This window comes from Schistocerca serialis, chromosome 5 (assembly GCF_023864345.2).
Source record: "Schistocerca serialis cubense isolate TAMUIC-IGC-003099 chromosome 5, iqSchSeri2.2, whole genome shotgun sequence".
Taxonomy (NCBI): domain Eukaryota; kingdom Metazoa; phylum Arthropoda; class Insecta; order Orthoptera; family Acrididae; genus Schistocerca; species Schistocerca serialis.
The window spans coordinates 361,912,799-361,929,536 of NC_064642.1; the positions used below are offsets into that span (position 1 = coordinate 361,912,799).

A 16,738-nucleotide genomic window follows, 5' to 3' on the forward strand; every position below is an offset into this window, starting at 1 on the left:
CAACTTTTACAGAAACAACACGACAGTTGTAAGAGTCGACGGACATGAAAGGGAAACAGTGGTGAGGCAGGGTTGTAGCCCATCCACGATGTTATTCGATCTGTACATTGAGCAAGCAGTGAAGGAAACCAAAGAAAAATGCGGAGTAGGAGTTCAGGGAGAAGAAATAAAAACTTTGAGGTTTTCCGATGACATTGTAATTCTGTCAGAGAAAGCAAAGGACTTCAAAGAGGTGTTGAATGGAATGGACAGTGTCTCCAAATGAGGATATACGACGAACATCAACAAAAGCAAAACAAGAGTAATGGTATGAAGTCGAATTAAATCAGATGATGCTGAGGAAATTACATTGGGAAATGAAGCACTGAAAGTAGTAGATGAGTTTTGCTGTTTGGGCAGCAAAATAACTGATGGTGGCCAAAGTAGAGAGGATACAAAATGTAGAAGAGAAATTTGCTAACATCAAATAAATGTTAGCAAGTCTTTTCTGAAGGTATTAGTCTGAAGCGTAGCCATGTACGGTAATGAAACATGGACGATAAACAGATTTGATAAGTATGGAACAGAAGCTTTTGAAATGGGCTGCTACAGAAGAATGCTGAGGATTAGATGGGGGGAAAAGAAATGTGTGGCACAACTTGACTATTAGAAGGGATCGGTTGATAGGATACTTTCTGAGACATCAAGGTATCACCAATTTAATACTGGAGGGAAGTGTTGGGCGCAAAATCGTGGAGGAAGACCAAGAGATGAATACATTAAGTAGAGTCAGAAGGATTTAGGCTGCTGTAGTTATTCGGAGATGAAGGGGTTTGCACAGGATAGAGAAGCATGGAGAGCTGCATCAAACCAGTCTTAGGACTGAAGACCACAACAACAAAAAACTAAAAACTAAAACCCTCCCGAACAGGCCATGAAGGCCAACGGTACCGACCGCCCGCCGTGTCATCCTCAGCCCATAGGAGCTACTGGATGCGGATATGGAGGGGCATGTGGTTGGCACATCGCTCTCCCGGCCGCATGTCAATTTCCGACACCGGAGCCGCTACTTTTCAATCGAGTTGTTCCTCAGTTTGCCTCACAAGGGCTGAGTGCCCCGCTTGCCAACAGCGCTAGGCAGACCGGATGGTCACCCATCCAAGTGCTAGCCCAACCCGACAGCGCTTAACTTCGGTGGCCTGATGGGAACCGGCGTTACCACTGCGGCAAGGCTGTTGGCAACAACAACAACAACAGGTTGTATTTACATGAAACTTTCTCCTGATGGTTACAGATTCTTAACGGCTGATTACACTGTACCCGAGTTAGCTGACATGTATCTCATTTATTGGGAGGCATGATGCAACAGTCGAGCAGCAAAGCGCCTGTATTTACATCTACAAGGATACTCTGAAAATCACAATTAAGTGCCTGGTAGAAGGTTCATCGACCCACCTTCACAATTCTCTATTATTCCAATCACGTATAGCACGCGGAAAGAACGAGCACCTATACCTTTCCACGAGAGCTCTGATTTCCCTTATTTTATCGTGGTGATCGTTTCTCCCCATTTAGGTCGGCGTCAACAAAATATTTTCACATTCAGAGGAGAAAGCTGGTGATTGGAATTTCGTGAGAAGATTCCTCCGCAAAGAAAAACGCCTTTGTTTTAGTGATGTCCATCCCAAATCCTGTATAATTTCAGTGACACTCTCCGTAGTAGGCCTGTTACATTTTCTAAGTGTCCTGCCAATAAAATGCAGCCTTTGTTTTAGTGATGTCCACCCCAAACCCCGTATAAATTCAGTGACACTCTCCTTAGTAGACGTGTTACATTTTCTAAGTGTCCTGCCAATAAAACGCAGCCTTTGTTTAGCATTCCCCACAACATTTTCTGTGTGTTCCATCCAATAAGTTGTTCGTAATTGTAATCCCTAGGTATTAAGTTGCATTTACGGCCTTTAGATTTGACTGATTTATCGTGTAACCGAAGTTTCACGGATTCCTTTTAGCACTAATGTGGACGACCTCGCACTTTTCGTTATTTAGAGTCAATTGCCAATTTTCGCACCATACGGATATTTTTCTAACTCCTTTTGCAATTTGTTTTGATCTTCTGATGACTTTACTAGTCGATAAACGACAGCGTCATCTGCAAACAACCTGTATGTAGAACGATTTCCAAGGAGGAGGTTCCCAAATCATGTCAAATTTCGACGACTTGATGGCCGTTTTCGTGAAATACGATACCTTAGACCAGATCAAAGAGAAACTTATAAACCTCGCAATATGCGAACTGTTCAGTCCGTTCGGCTGAAGCTGCAGCCATTTTTCGTAAACAACTAGTTGTTTTGAGCGTGTTAGACAGTCATTAACACGCTGAACCAGTGGTTGGTTGGCTCTGAGCACTATGGGACTTAATTTCGGAGGTCATCAGTCCCCTAGAACTTAGAACTACTTAAACCTAACTAACCTAAAGACATCACACTCATCCATGCCCGAGGCAGGATTCGAACCTGCGACCGTAGCAGTCACGCGGTTCCAAACTGAAGCGCTTAGAACCGCACGACCACACCGGCCGGCTGAACCAGTGGTGCACTAATTTATATGAACAATATTTCCAGGAACATCTCTAAAACAATATTCATCACACGGCAGTTTGAACACAGTCTTCAAAACCTTCATGAACTCCGGCGGTGGTAAGGTGCACTATGACATTTTTCTCGTTTAAAAAAGTGTTGTTTTTATCTTCTCCAAACATTATAGTGACCAAAACAAGAAAAAAATGGCTAGTAAACGTGGGCTCCAAAGTGCATACCGTAAGAACTGTCAGCAATTTTTTATGTTCGCTACCGCGAAACATCGTTTACGTCAAACTAATGTTCGCTACCGCGAAACACATAGTTTACACCAAGCAAGTGCGCATAGCTCTTACGGTATGCTTTCAACTGTAGGCGTTTACGCTATTCATTATGACACACGCTGTATATAGTTCTACTAGACAGTTCTTGCGGTCTCAACAGGCTCTGTAAATCTTGGACTTCAGGGTGGCTTACAGCATAGGCACTCATTATAAGTTTCGAGCTTCCTTGTCACTCACGACGGCAAGTTCTGCGTTCGATGTTTGTGCATGGAAAGCCACCACATTTTCCTTTTTCTTTTTAGATTTCATAATTCCCACTCCAATTACAAAAGACAACATCGATCTAGCAGCAGGTTACGAAGTTTCTTTAAGTGTCAGATAAAATCTTAACTTTTAAAAGTTAACCGACGTTTAAAGTTGGCAGTCTTATCGGGCCCAACTCATTAACTAGTTCCCAAGTTTCTGCGCATAGCGAGAAGCGGTCGTAAAATGTCTCTGGAAACGAGTCTACTGTCTGAGTCTCTGCCAGCCAATCTTCTTTTCAATCGGAGAACGTGATATTTCATGAGGGACATTTACGTACAATTCAGGTGCAGCAATTGGCGGAGTACATACGTTATAGTAAGCATAGAGATAAATGATTTAAACGCTATTAGCAAATAAAGAATCAAACAAAGTAATTCATATATTGGAGGGATTTGCGTGAGTATGAATCTTCCCACGCATACGTATCTTATATATAGCGAGAGGGCTGAACACTCTACTGTAAAAGGTGATAGAGAGAAATGGGTGATTAAGACAACCTATGTTTTAAAGCGTCTTTCTTTTCCTCGAAGATCGTAGAAAACAGTCATCCCCAAGAATATACGCTACCATGACGGTTGTCCATGATTCATAACCAAAATGAGATTTAACATCTTCAGTTATTTGTAAGCGTGGAGCTGAATGGCATGGAATAATGGAATTCTTGTTATTGAGGAGACAATCTTCGTTGAAATTTTCCCCATGTCCGGTATCAATTATGACAATTAGCTTCTGACGGCGACGAACGAAACAGTGCTGGAAAAGCTTTACTTCCCAATCAAACCTCATGCAGTAAGAAAATCGAGAAAACTTCCACCATGAAAGACATGCTGCTCACATAATTTTACAGACTAGTATATGAGAAGTCAGGTTTTTTTAACAATTTGTTCCCCACACGAAGACACCTACTTGTTGGTCCCAATAATGAAGGAATTTTTGAAATTTAAAATCCGAATAATTAATTCAGTTGTTTTAGGGTAAGCGAAGCAGTTGTCGACCGGGTCGGTTTCAATACCATATGCGTTCTAGGTATTACGTAATGGATGTTGTGTGCATATGCCTTTCTCAGACCTAAGAAACATCAGGGTCTCCCAGTTCAGATGAGTGGGGGTGGAAGGAGGGTTGTCCCTATACGGAGTAACGTGAAAATAGAATCACCTCCGACTTTGTAGTTTTGACATGTGTTAAGTATCGCCAGTCGGGTGAAATACAACGTACACAGAAACATGGAACTGTAGTAAAAACCCCACACTATTGAAAAAAGAATCGAATAAAATATTTTACTGGTGGCAACAGGACTAATATAATTTTCAAGTGCTCGTATTCAAAACCAATAACATGAAAATATTAGTTGCTACACATTTATCAGATCTGGCCCTAAGGTGCCCTGGTGATCACTGCGACATCTCAGATGATAAATTACGAATTTTGTAGTGAATTAGGTGCTTTAATTCAACCATTTTTTGCTCCGAGAAATATAGAAGAGACACTGAAATTAAAAATCACTAGTTGACAAACCGAGCGATTCTCAAATCCAGGTAATGACATCTAAGCGAGGTGGCACAGTGGTTAGCACACTGGAGGCGCATTTGGGAGGACGACGGTTCAGGCCCCAACTGGCCATCCAGATTTGGGTTTTCCGTGATTTCCCTAAGTCGCTTCAGGAAAATGCCGGGATGATTCCTCTGATAGGGCACTGCCAATTCCTTCCCCATTCTTGACACGGTCCAAGCTTATGCTCAGTCTCTCATGACCTCGGCGTCGACGGGACGTTAAACCTTTCCTTCCTTCACTTCCTTATAACATCAACTTTCAAATAACGTTTAATTCTACATCTACGATGTACTCCGTAAGCCGCGTATTGGTCTTTGGTGGAAGGTACTTCTTGTACCCATGTCACTCCTCCTACCCAGCCGGCCGGGGTGGCCGAGCGGTTCTAGGAGCTACAGTCTGGAACCGCTACGGTCGCAGGTTCGAATCCTGCCTCGGGCATGGATGTGTATGATGTCCTTAGGTTAGTTAGGCTTAAGTAGTTCCAGGGGACTGATGACCTTAGAAGTTAAGTCCCATAGTGCTCAGAGCCATTTGAACCATTTGAACCCCCTCCCCATTTTTTTCCTCTTCCTCTCCCGAATATTACGCGGAACAACAATTGCTGGTAAGAATTCGGTAAACTTACATCTGCATAATTTTACCTTCGTGGCTATCTACAATAAACCACTATATTGGTTGACTGTTCTAGGATAGTATGCTCACGGAATCTGAATAGTAAACCGCAGAGTGATACACAACACCACTCTTGTAACGTCTGCCACTGGAGCTGACTTAGCATCTCCGATGGCGAAACGCGCTGCTCTTCTTTGAATTTTTTCTATTCCTCGTCAATACTTTTTGGTACGGATCCCAGAATGACGGACGATACTGAAGTGTCGGTCGAATGAGGATTTCGTAAGCTACTTCTTTCGTGGGTGGATTACACTTCCTGAAGATTCTCACAATGAATCTCAGTCTGGCCTCTGCCTTTTCTGCGATTTGTTTTATGTGGCCATTCCACTTAACATTGCTTCTTTCGAAGATTATCAGATATTTAATAGATGTCACAGCTTCCATTGCTTGGTCAGCAACCGCGTTATCATACAACAGCGTCACAGCGTCATCAGCGAACAACCTCATGGAAAATCCGACGTTGTCTCCAAGGTCATTTACAGTATTCTGTGAAAAGTGATGGTCCTGTAACCTGCCCGTGGTGTAGGCCCGATGTGTTCTACTTGTTAGGAACTCTTCAATCCAATCATAAAGCTAGCCTGAAATTCCCTGCGTTCGAATTTTGTTCATTAGACAACAGTGCGGAACTGTATCGAACGCTCTCCGGAAGTCAAAGAAAGCGGCGTCAATCTGGTTGATGGCATCTACTGCCTTCTAGGTCTAGTGGACGAACAGAGCGAACCGGTTTTTACATGATCGTTGTTTACAGAATCCATGTTGATTCCTATAGATGATCAATAATTCCAGAACAGTCTTAATCTCATATATTATTGTTAACTATAGTTTCCTGCCGTTATGTAGACAGGAGTAACACCACCAGCAATCGACCAATGGTGTAAACGCCCAGAAGATGACCCCTACGTCGGGTTGAAACCGGTTGGCGGTATTTTAACAATAATAAATGCGATAAGAACTGTTCAAAGTCTTCTCGACCCTCTTTGAAACCTTTATACCATACTTAAACTCTTGTCTTACTAATAGCATATTCGCCAAAAGCCACAGCCACTTTTCGAATGCCGTGTTGCACTTTATTCCATTTTCAAGCAAGACTTAACGCAAATTCTTTGATTCATGTTTCTCAAAAGCAAAAATTCGCCGAGCACTCGAAAACACGTATAACCTTGTCGACTGTTAACTATAAACTAAGTATTCGAAACATATGAAAATCAAACATACATCACCAACATGCGTATCAACATGATTAAATAAAATTGAAAGTCGGATGTATAAAGTTCGTAAAATTAAAAAATTCCCGTTACTTTTTGATCATACCTCGTAATTAGCAGTAAATAGAAAAAAATAGATGTTTATAATGAGCTGCCGCAGGTTCGTGGAGGAACTGTCGTCCGTGGCCTTCTTTAATATGGACGCTTTGACGACCTTCGGAAAACTGGACCTTCAGAAAATTGCCTACACCAGCGTTGCGCCATCTGTTTGCTCACGACCTCGGCCTGTGCCGAATTTAGATCGGCGTTTTGTGCATTAAGAAACTTTATGGCAGACCGACTCACGTTGTCGGCGTGTGAAACAATAAGAGCCGCGCTTTTCAGTCTGCTGCAGCGCTATCGATAGCAGTCAAGACTTCTCAGGCTGTCCTTTCTGATTATTACGTCGTAGCTCTCACGTACACGCTGCATTTCCAGCTAACTACGGGAACTTAATTTCTGGGTGACCTTCACAGATCAGCTACCACTGTGTTTAACAGTTTCATGTGAAAGTGAATTTCCTGCTCTCCGAATAGAAGCAGTTGCAACGAAGCAGAAGCAGCGAACCGTTTGATGTAGCGAAGACGTTAGTCTTGTAGCAGCATGGCTACCAGTTTTCGTCCACAGTTGACTGCGCTGAGGAGACTTTCCTGCTAGTCACTGGTAGCGCGTTGTAATTTTCTGAGGAACTGTGGTCAAGGCCGGGTTGCGTAATTAATACGCATGCAAACACTTTCCTTGCTGTTGATCATGTCCTTACAATGTCTACACGACTCTGCCGCTCCACTGAATGGTCAGAGTTGTGTTCCTCTCCCGATCTGCCTCAACTGATTCTTCCGTGGTTTCTTGGTAGAACACGAAAAACACAATACTATGTATATTTTACAGAGCTAATTAAAGAATTTGTAAAAAAACTCTGGAAAAGATATTACTCATCTAAAGTGAGGGACGAGCACACAGTAAACATCGTCTTTGACAGTGCAGTGGTGGTGCAATTAATGTATATTTATATTTAAAGAGCAAACCAAGAAAAAAAAATTAACACTAAACTCGAAAAACAGTGCCTACATAATCGTTTACATTAAATTAACAAATCGAACAAAAGAAAATTAGCTGCTGAAAATAGAAATAAAGAATTTTATATTCTGTAATTCCGTATTACTTATGGAAGGTAATACAGAGACAGTAAAAGTTAGAAATGAAAACTGTAACAATAGAGTACATAGACACACAATAAAATACAGTAAAATGAAGGAGTAGAATGGAGCAGACAGTGTGGGAAGCATTAAGAAACTGTGTGAATTAAGTGAAGTCTATAAGAGGCGAAGTATTGAGCTGCGCCCAGTCACTTAATATTAAATCAGGACAATGGGCTCGGTGTTCGTTGATTTCCAGAGCTTCAAACAGGTTGAATTTTTGGTCTTTGTTTGCTAAGTGGAGGACATGGGACTGTGGCCCTCACTCAGTACATGCCCAGCAAACGTGGACTCTTAATTCTGTAACCTCCAGCTGCGTTCATGTTCAACCAGCTTTTCCATTGTTGTCTACGAGTAGTGCAACTTCTTTGACGCCGAGTCAGTTAAAGTCTTAAGATGATCTTATAAGCTGAGAACCGGTGAACTCAGCAAGCTTCGTCCTGTTTAACGTATAAAAATATTGTCTTTTTCATTTATAAATTGGATTAGTTGGAAAGTATTCACTTACGACTATGAAGCTAGTTTTAGTTCCGCTGTCACGTCTCGACGAATCCTATTGACGTTTATGTCTAGATGATGAACTTTTATCCCTCCATCACTACATCTACATGATTAATCTGTAATTCACAATTAAGTGCCTGGCAGAGGGTTCATCTAACCTCTTGCAAGCTATTTCTCTACCGTTCCACTTTCCAACGGCGCGCGGGAAAAATGAGAAATTAATATTTTTTTTTTGCGAGCTCCGATTTCTCTTCTTTTATCACGATGATCCTTTCTCCCTATGTAGGTGGGCGCCAACAGAATATTTTCGCTATGGGAGGAGAAAATTTTGCGTGAAGATCCTGACGCAACGAAAAATGCTTTGCTTTAATGATTATCACCCAAATCACGTATCACGTCCGTGGCAGTCACTCTTCTTTGAACCTTTTCGATGCCCTTCGTCAATCCCATCTCATGCGGATCCCACACCGCGTAGCAATACTCCACAAGAGGGCAGACAAGTGTGGTGTAAGCAGTCTCTTCAGTAGAACTACTCCATTTTCTAAGAGTTCTGCCAATAAATCTCAGTCACAACATTATCTATGCGATCGTTCCAATTTAAGTTGTTCGTAATTGTAATCCCTAAATATTTAGTTTAGTTTACAGCCCTCAGATTTGTGTGATTTATTGTATAACCTAAATTTAACGGAGTTCTCATAGTAATCATGTGGATGACTTCACACTTTTAATTATTTATAGTCAATTGTCATTTTTCGCACCACTCCGATTTCTTGTCTAATTTTGCAATTGGTTTTGATCGACTGATGGCTTTACAAGATGGTGAATGACAGCATTATCTGCAAAAAAAATCTAAGAGGGCTGATCAGAGTGTCTCCTATGTTGTTGTTTTTGTAGATCAGGAACAGAAGAGGGCCTGTAACATTCCTAGGAGAACGCCAGACATTACTTCTACTCGATGACTTTCCGTCAGTTACTATGAACTTTGACCTTTCTGACAGAAATTCACGAATCCAGGAGCACAACTGAGACGATACTCCACAGGCACGTAATTTCACTAGACGTCTCTTTTGAGGAACGGTGTCAAAAGCCTTTTGGAAATGTAGAAATATGTAACCTATTTGACATCCGCAGTCGACAGCACTCATTACTTAATGAGAATAGGACTAGGTGTGTTTCACAAGAACGATATTTTGTGAATCCGTGCTGTTTGCCAGTAAATGTAGACGAAATTCTAACAAGGTATTATTACGTATTAAACACAAGCATCAACTTAATGAAATCCATTAAGAACGTTTGACACCATCTCGAATCTTGCTTTGACTGTGTGAGGCTGGCGATACAGTTTTAATTCTCACTTTGAAAATATAAAGTTATGTAATCAAAATTTTGTTTGTTTGCGGGTTCATTTCTGGAGTCCTGACACACACTGAAATCCCTGCGCTACAATACCATAGGGCGCCGCTAGGTGAACCGGAACAAAATGGCACAGACCGTCGCAGTATCGTGCGGTAGTCCGTTTTCTGTACCTGAAAGGCAACAACGCTGGAACAATATAAAAATTGTAATTTGTGGTGAGCTGGTGGAGGTGTAGGCAAGTAATGCGCGATCGTACGACACAGTGGTTAGGTGGCGCATAGGCTCCCAGCGCGTTCCAACAATTCAGAACCACAACTGAAGAATAACTGTCCTAGTGAAGAACTGTAAACCGTAAGAAAAGTGGAGGGACGCCCTGACAGTGGAAGACCAGTGTATTACAATCGAGGCGATAATGGAAAAAGTGAAAATCAGTCATGGATCAGTTTGCAATATCTTACACGACATTTGAAAATGACAAAAGCCATTGCCTGCTGGGTTTCGTGACTATCTACACTCAGACAAAAAGCTCGCCCAGCCGAAGCAGCAACGGAAATGTCGCAGTTCCGTCAGGCCAATCCAGGATATTTCTTTAGCCCTTTATCACCATGGACAGATGCTGGGTGTATCGCAATGACCCCGAAAAAATGTGGTAAAACAAATTGTAGATAGATGTGGATTCACCACCGCCGAAAAAGACGAGGACCCAACCATCATCGGGCAAGGCGATGGTAAGTGTTTTTTGGTACTGCTACGGCATGTGCTAGTGGACTAAGCTCGTAAGGGGCAAACCGTCACAAGAACATACTACCGAAGTCTTCTGTCGAGGATAAGGGATGCTGTCTATATGCAGCGTCGCGGGAACCTGTTCGAAGGCTGCTTTTGCTTCAGAATGCCCCAGCTCGTTCTTACAGGACAGTCGCACATGCTGCCTCTTTGACGTATCAAATTTTCCCCCGTATTCTCCTTACGTGGTATCCAGTGGTTTCCCTCTTTCCTTGGATAAAGAAACCACTGAGCGACGGCTATTTCCAGAATGAAGTCATTTTCGCGGTGTAATGTTTCTTGGGCAACTGAAGTCTCCTCCAAGTCATCCACTGTTGAGCTAAACATGCCACATTGAAGGTTGGATAAACAGAGAGGGCTCACGTCGTCAACGTGAGATCGCAGCTTGATTTTTTCCGAGGTGATAATTAAAACTAATATCCTGTGGAGACACAAAAGGAACGAGACAGCTCGCATAACTGGAACCTTCTTAACGTGGTATATTAATTGATTTTTGTTTTTCGAGCCTTGATTGTGTACATGCGTTGAGACACGTTTAATAAAAATCGATAAACTCAGTGGCAGTGGACGAGCTTTTAGCACCGACATGTTACGATGTTGCTCTTCGTGGAGGCAGAATCGGAGAAGCTACTGCGCAGGCCCGAGGAAAACGATGACCAAAATTGTTACGAACAGTGAAAGGAATGAAACTTCCTTGCAGGTTAAAACTGTGTGCCCGACCGAGACTCGAACTCGGGACCTTTAACTTTCGCGGGCAAGTGCTCTACCATCTGAGCTACCGAAGCACGACTCACGTCCGGTACTCACAGCTTTACTTCTGCCAGTATCTCGTCTCCTACCTTTCAAACTTTACAGAAGCTCTCCTGCGAACCTTGCAGAACTAGCACTCCTGAAAGAAAGGATATAGCGGAGACATGGCTTAGCCACAGCCTGGGGAGCTTCTGTAAAGTTTGGAAGGTAGGAGACGAGATACTGGCAGAAGTAAAGCTGTGAGTACCGGGCGTGAGTCGTGCTTCGGTAGCTCAGGTGGTAGAGCACTTGCCCGCGAAAGGCAAAGGTCCCGAGTTCGAGTCTCGGTCTGGCAGACAGTTTTAATCTGCCAGGAAGTTTCATATCAGCGCACACTCCGCTGCAAAGTGAAAATCTCATTCAGTGAAAGAAATGTATGCAGACGTTGGTGAATTCAAGTGCAAGAGCTATAACATCCCCAAGATCATTATACGATCCACATACATGTACACATACTCTGTACGCCACCATACAGTGCATGGCGGGAGGGTACCTTGCATGAGACTAGTCATTCCCTTCCCTGTTCTACTCACAAATGGAGCGAAGGAAAAACGACTGCCTATACGCCTCCGTATGAGCCGTAATTTCTCTTGTTTTGTCTTCGTGGTACTTACGCAAGATGTTCGTTGGTGGCAGTAGAATCGTTCCGCAGTCAGAAGCAAATGTTCTCAACGGTGCCTCACGGAAAGAACATCGTCTTTCCTGCAGGGATTCTCATTTGAGTTCATGAAACATTTCCGTAGTAGTCGCGTTTTGATCGAACCTAGCGGTCAGAAAGCTAGTGGCACGCCTCAGAATTGCTTCCAAATACTCCAACATTACTCAGGATCGGATTGTCCTAGTGTCCTATAAGTGGTCTCCTTTGTAGAAAAGCTACCCTTTCCTATAATTCTGAAATCGACCATTCGCCTTTCCTACTACTGAACTCATGTGCTCGTTTCATTTCATACGGCTTTCAACATTACGCCTACGTATTTAATAGATGTAACTGTTTCAAGCAGCACACCACTAATACTGCAGTCGAACATTGCATGACTGTTTTTCCTTTCGTCTACATTAACTTACATTTTTGAGCAAGCTGCTATACATCACACCGAATATAAATTCTAAGTCATCCTGTATCATCTTTCATTTGCTCAACGATGACTACGAAGTCGACCACGAAAGATTGAACATACGCTGTACTGCGCAAATTTGCAGTGTAACTAGTCATTCTTTCGTATGAAACCTCGCACAGGAAACCTTGCGGCGAAATCCAGCAAACCCTAGAATACAAACAGCTGCCTTTCACGGACTACGCTCTGGAAATTCAGCCACGCAGCTTGCTTAGCAGGCAGAATAAGGCCGTAACTCGCCACTGGCTCCGCTCCAATTTAGTCGCATTCCACACTGGCTGTTTCTCTGACAAGCACTCGAGAGAATGCATCCAGCGAAGGGTGTGACATAATCACCAGGACAAGCTTATCACTGACGAGTTTATGTCGAATGGAAGAGAGCCAACGACTAGCTGACGCTATCACTGAGACCTGGGCGGCTGATTGAATTGGAAGAACAACTTTACAAGTAACCTGCTCCCCTCTGCCAATGACGTGTTGAAGTTTGATGAAAATTACTACGGTATAAGAACACAGTGTAACCCTACCTAGTATCATACGATTTTGTAACGTAATTGGTATCACGATGTCTCTCAGATTCCAGAAGTTTGCTACTGAATTCTAAAATATTGTCTTACCTTATTAGTTGTTTAATGATGCTAGTCACAATATATTTTCAAACGTATTAACATGTTGTGAAAGTGAAGCCGCAGCAAAATACTAATAACCAAGAAGAAAATACTGAAAATACGCAAGTGATATTCCGAAAATAGGGGACTATTCTACGTTTCTTTTAAATCTAAAAATAAAAAAAATTTATTGATGAGCTCCATACGATGCCTGCCTGAACAACCAAGAATCAGAAACAGAAACAAAACTGCGGGAAAAGGTCAGAGATAAATTCACATTATGACGTTAACTTCCAAATTTTCTACATGTGGCAATGTAAACTTTAGGTAAGTACTGCATTCTGGCTTCTATCATTCAGACAATCTTTGGCACATACTTCGCAGGTTTTCTTGGCAGCTAGATCCGAAACCTACATCGACTGCGGAAAGGCACAAGCATTTCATCAATACAAATGCTGCAGTCTGCAGAACAGCATTGCTGACAGTTCATAACAAATCTGTTAAAGATTTTTGACACTGCGTTAGTCGTATCTTAATTTTGCCTTTCTTCCCCGTCATCTGGGTTCTCAAATAGAAGAGCTGTCGATATGAACAAAAACCTTCTCTTACGCTATAGAGAAAAATGTTACGTCCTCTTCCACCCACTCAGAAAGTTTATTTATGAATCCGTTGTCAGATTCAGGGATTTCTTTGAAGCCTATATAAGCTTTCAGCTCAACAACATCAAATATCATGTACAAAATTTATGACAGTACTTCAATTTTACCGATTTTATTGTTTGACCACTGTAGTATCTTATCTAAAATGTCTTGATTAAAACAACATCTGGGTTCTTCTCAAAGGCAGACCAGAAATGTGCAACACAATATTATGTCGTCTTGTTCTAACATTAGTTGTTGATTGTACTTTTCTCCATTTTAAGCAGTTCCCATAACACGAAAGTAGGAATTACGGCGATATGGCTGTCTTCTACTTACATCAGCTTCATCTCTTTGTACGTCCTACGTTCCATCATGATCATCACCACCATCCATTTCCTGTTTTGAACTCATATCATAAGCACTTTCTATCGCGGAATTTGGATCAATTCGTCCAGAATTTCATACATCATACCTTCCAAATACATTTAGAAGCTTGGTTCATTTACTCTTAGAACTTGTAGAAAATGACCAGTCTGTTCAGGCTATTTTGAATGGTCTGGTGTATCTGCTAGAGGCTGCATATTGTGCATAGTAATTGCGGGTCACCGTCAGCAATAAGCATAAAGTATTACACCATAATTATCGCAATACACACTCAACGCTGATAAACAGGTCTGACGAAAAATAATCACGTAACTGGTAGCACACTTCCGCCAGACGTTGCGACGATTTCACTGTGGACTTACTGAAGGTCAATTATGTAAACGGCTCCCAACCCTCACAGCAAGAAGCCAGCACCCCAACTGAATGGTACACCGAGTGAAAAGATGAAACGGCCCCAGAAGGGAAGGGGTGACAGCCGTCTCACAAATGTGTGATACCAGTTAAGGGTTAAGGTTGAAAAAATAATTAGACACTATTACGCCTCGACGAATAGTTACTTACAAGGAGAGGTCGCCAGCGGCGCGACCGACTTTTTGGAACTAATACAGTGATGTAGGTTAACATACCGGATATCACACACTCGAGCCATTCACCCTGGTGGGCCATGCGAATAATTGACGAAAAAGAAATTCGGACTTTTGTGTGACACTCGTTCTACATCTACATCTACATCCATACTCCGCAAGCCACCTGACGGTGTGTGGCGGAGGGTACCTTGAGTACCTCTATCGGTTCTCCCTTCTATTCCAGTCTCCTATTGTTCGTGGAAAGAAGGATTGTCGGTATGCCTCTGTGTGAGCTCTTAATCTCTCTGACTTTATCCTCATGGTCTCTTCGCGAGATATACGTAGGAGGGAGCAATATACTGCTTGACTCTTCGGTGAAGGTATGTTCTCGAAACTTTGACAAAAGCTCGTACCGAGCTACTGAGCGTCTCTCCTGCAGAGTCTTCCACTGGAGTTTATCTATCATCTCCGTAACGCTTTCGCGATTACTAAATGATCCTGTAACGAAGCGCGCTGCTCTCCGTTGTATCTTCTCTATATCTTCTATCAACCCTATCTGGTACGGATCCCACACTGCTGAGCAGTATTCAAGCAGTGGGCGAACAAGCGTACTGTAACCTACTTCCTTTGTTTTCGGATTGCATTTCCTTAGGATTCTTCCAATGAATCTGTCTGGCATCTGCTTTACCGACGATCAACATTATATGATCATTCCATTTTAAATCACTCCTAATGCGTACTCCCAGATAATTTATGGTATTAACTGCTTCCAGTTGCTGACCTGCTATTTTGTAGCTAAATGATAAAGGATCTATCTTTCTGTGTATTCGCAGCACATTACACTTGTCTACATTGAGATTCAATTGCCATTCCCTGCACCATGCGTCAATTCGCTGCAGATCCTCCTGCATTTCAGTACAATTTTCCATTGTTACAACCTCTCGATACACCACAGCATCATCCGCAAAAAGCCTCAGTGAACTTCCGATGTCATCCACAAGGTCACTTATGTATATTGTGAATAGCAACGGTCCTATGACACTCCCCTGCGGCACACCTGAAATCACTCTTACTTCGGAAGACTTCTCTCCATTGAGAATGACATGCTGCGTCCTGTTATCTAGAAACTCCTCAATCCAATCACACAATTGGTCTGATAGTTGTTGTTGTTGTTGTTGTTGTGGTCTTCAGTCCTGAGACTGGTTTGATGCTACTCTATCCTGTGCAAGCTTCTTCATCTCCCAGTACTTACTGCAACGTACATCCTTCTTAATCTGCTTAGTGTATTCATCTCTTGGTCTCCCTCTACGATTTTTACCCTCCACGCTGCCCTCCAATGCTAAATTTGTGATTCCTTGATGCCTCAGAACATACCCTACCAACCGGTCCCTTCTTCTTGTCAAGTTGTGCCACAAACTCCTCTTCTCCCCTATTCTATTCAATGCCATTTCATTAATTACGTGATCTACCCATGAATGTGACACTCAGTAGCGGTAAAATTGCTGTGTTAGGTCGTCTCGATGGGATGTATAATGGATAGGATAACAGCTTCCCATGCAGGAGATTATGGGTTCGACTCTCATCAGGTGCACTAAATATCTTTTATTTTAAAATCTTTATCGAAATTATTTCGAATATTATTTTCATTCAGTTAACTGGTTTAAATGTTAATTTTTTACTTCTTTGTATCATTCTTTTTTCCAATCAGTCAAGTAGCTCCTCAATTGGCCTTACAAGGGCTAAGTGAACCCCGCTTGCCAACAGCAGTCGGTAGACCAGGGCGGTGACTCACCCAAGTGCTAGCCAAGCCCATCTGCACTTAACTTCGGTGATTTGACGGTAACCGATGTTACCACTGCAGCAAGGCAGTAAATCACTCTCATGCTGTACGCTAATGGTGGGCCACTGCGTGGAGGGCGTTAATGGCGGTAGTAAAACGTCGTTAACAAGGGCATGAAAACTTACTGGCTTTTCTGCGAACGCATAAGAAATCGAGGAAAGCCTTACTATACTTAAGAGGTAAAAAAAAAAAGAATTATTAACTTTCTGAAGTTCATGTGAGAATAAAGTTCTCGAGAGTAAGTATTATGAGTGATTAAGTACTACGAAGATCACTTACTGGAATGAAATGCAACTGGACATGGGTTTGTACAAATGTTTGTCTTTAAGTAACGCACAGTTCAG

At 42.3% G+C, this 16,738-nt stretch overlaps 1 pseudogene; it reads right to left on the reverse strand.

Annotated features, from left to right (window-relative positions):
• Window positions 1-1,101: 1,101 nt before the first annotated feature.
• LOC126482693 (5S ribosomal RNA) lies at window positions 1,102-1,219 on the reverse strand (annotated as a pseudogene).
• Window positions 1,220-16,738: the final 15,519 nt, after the last annotated feature.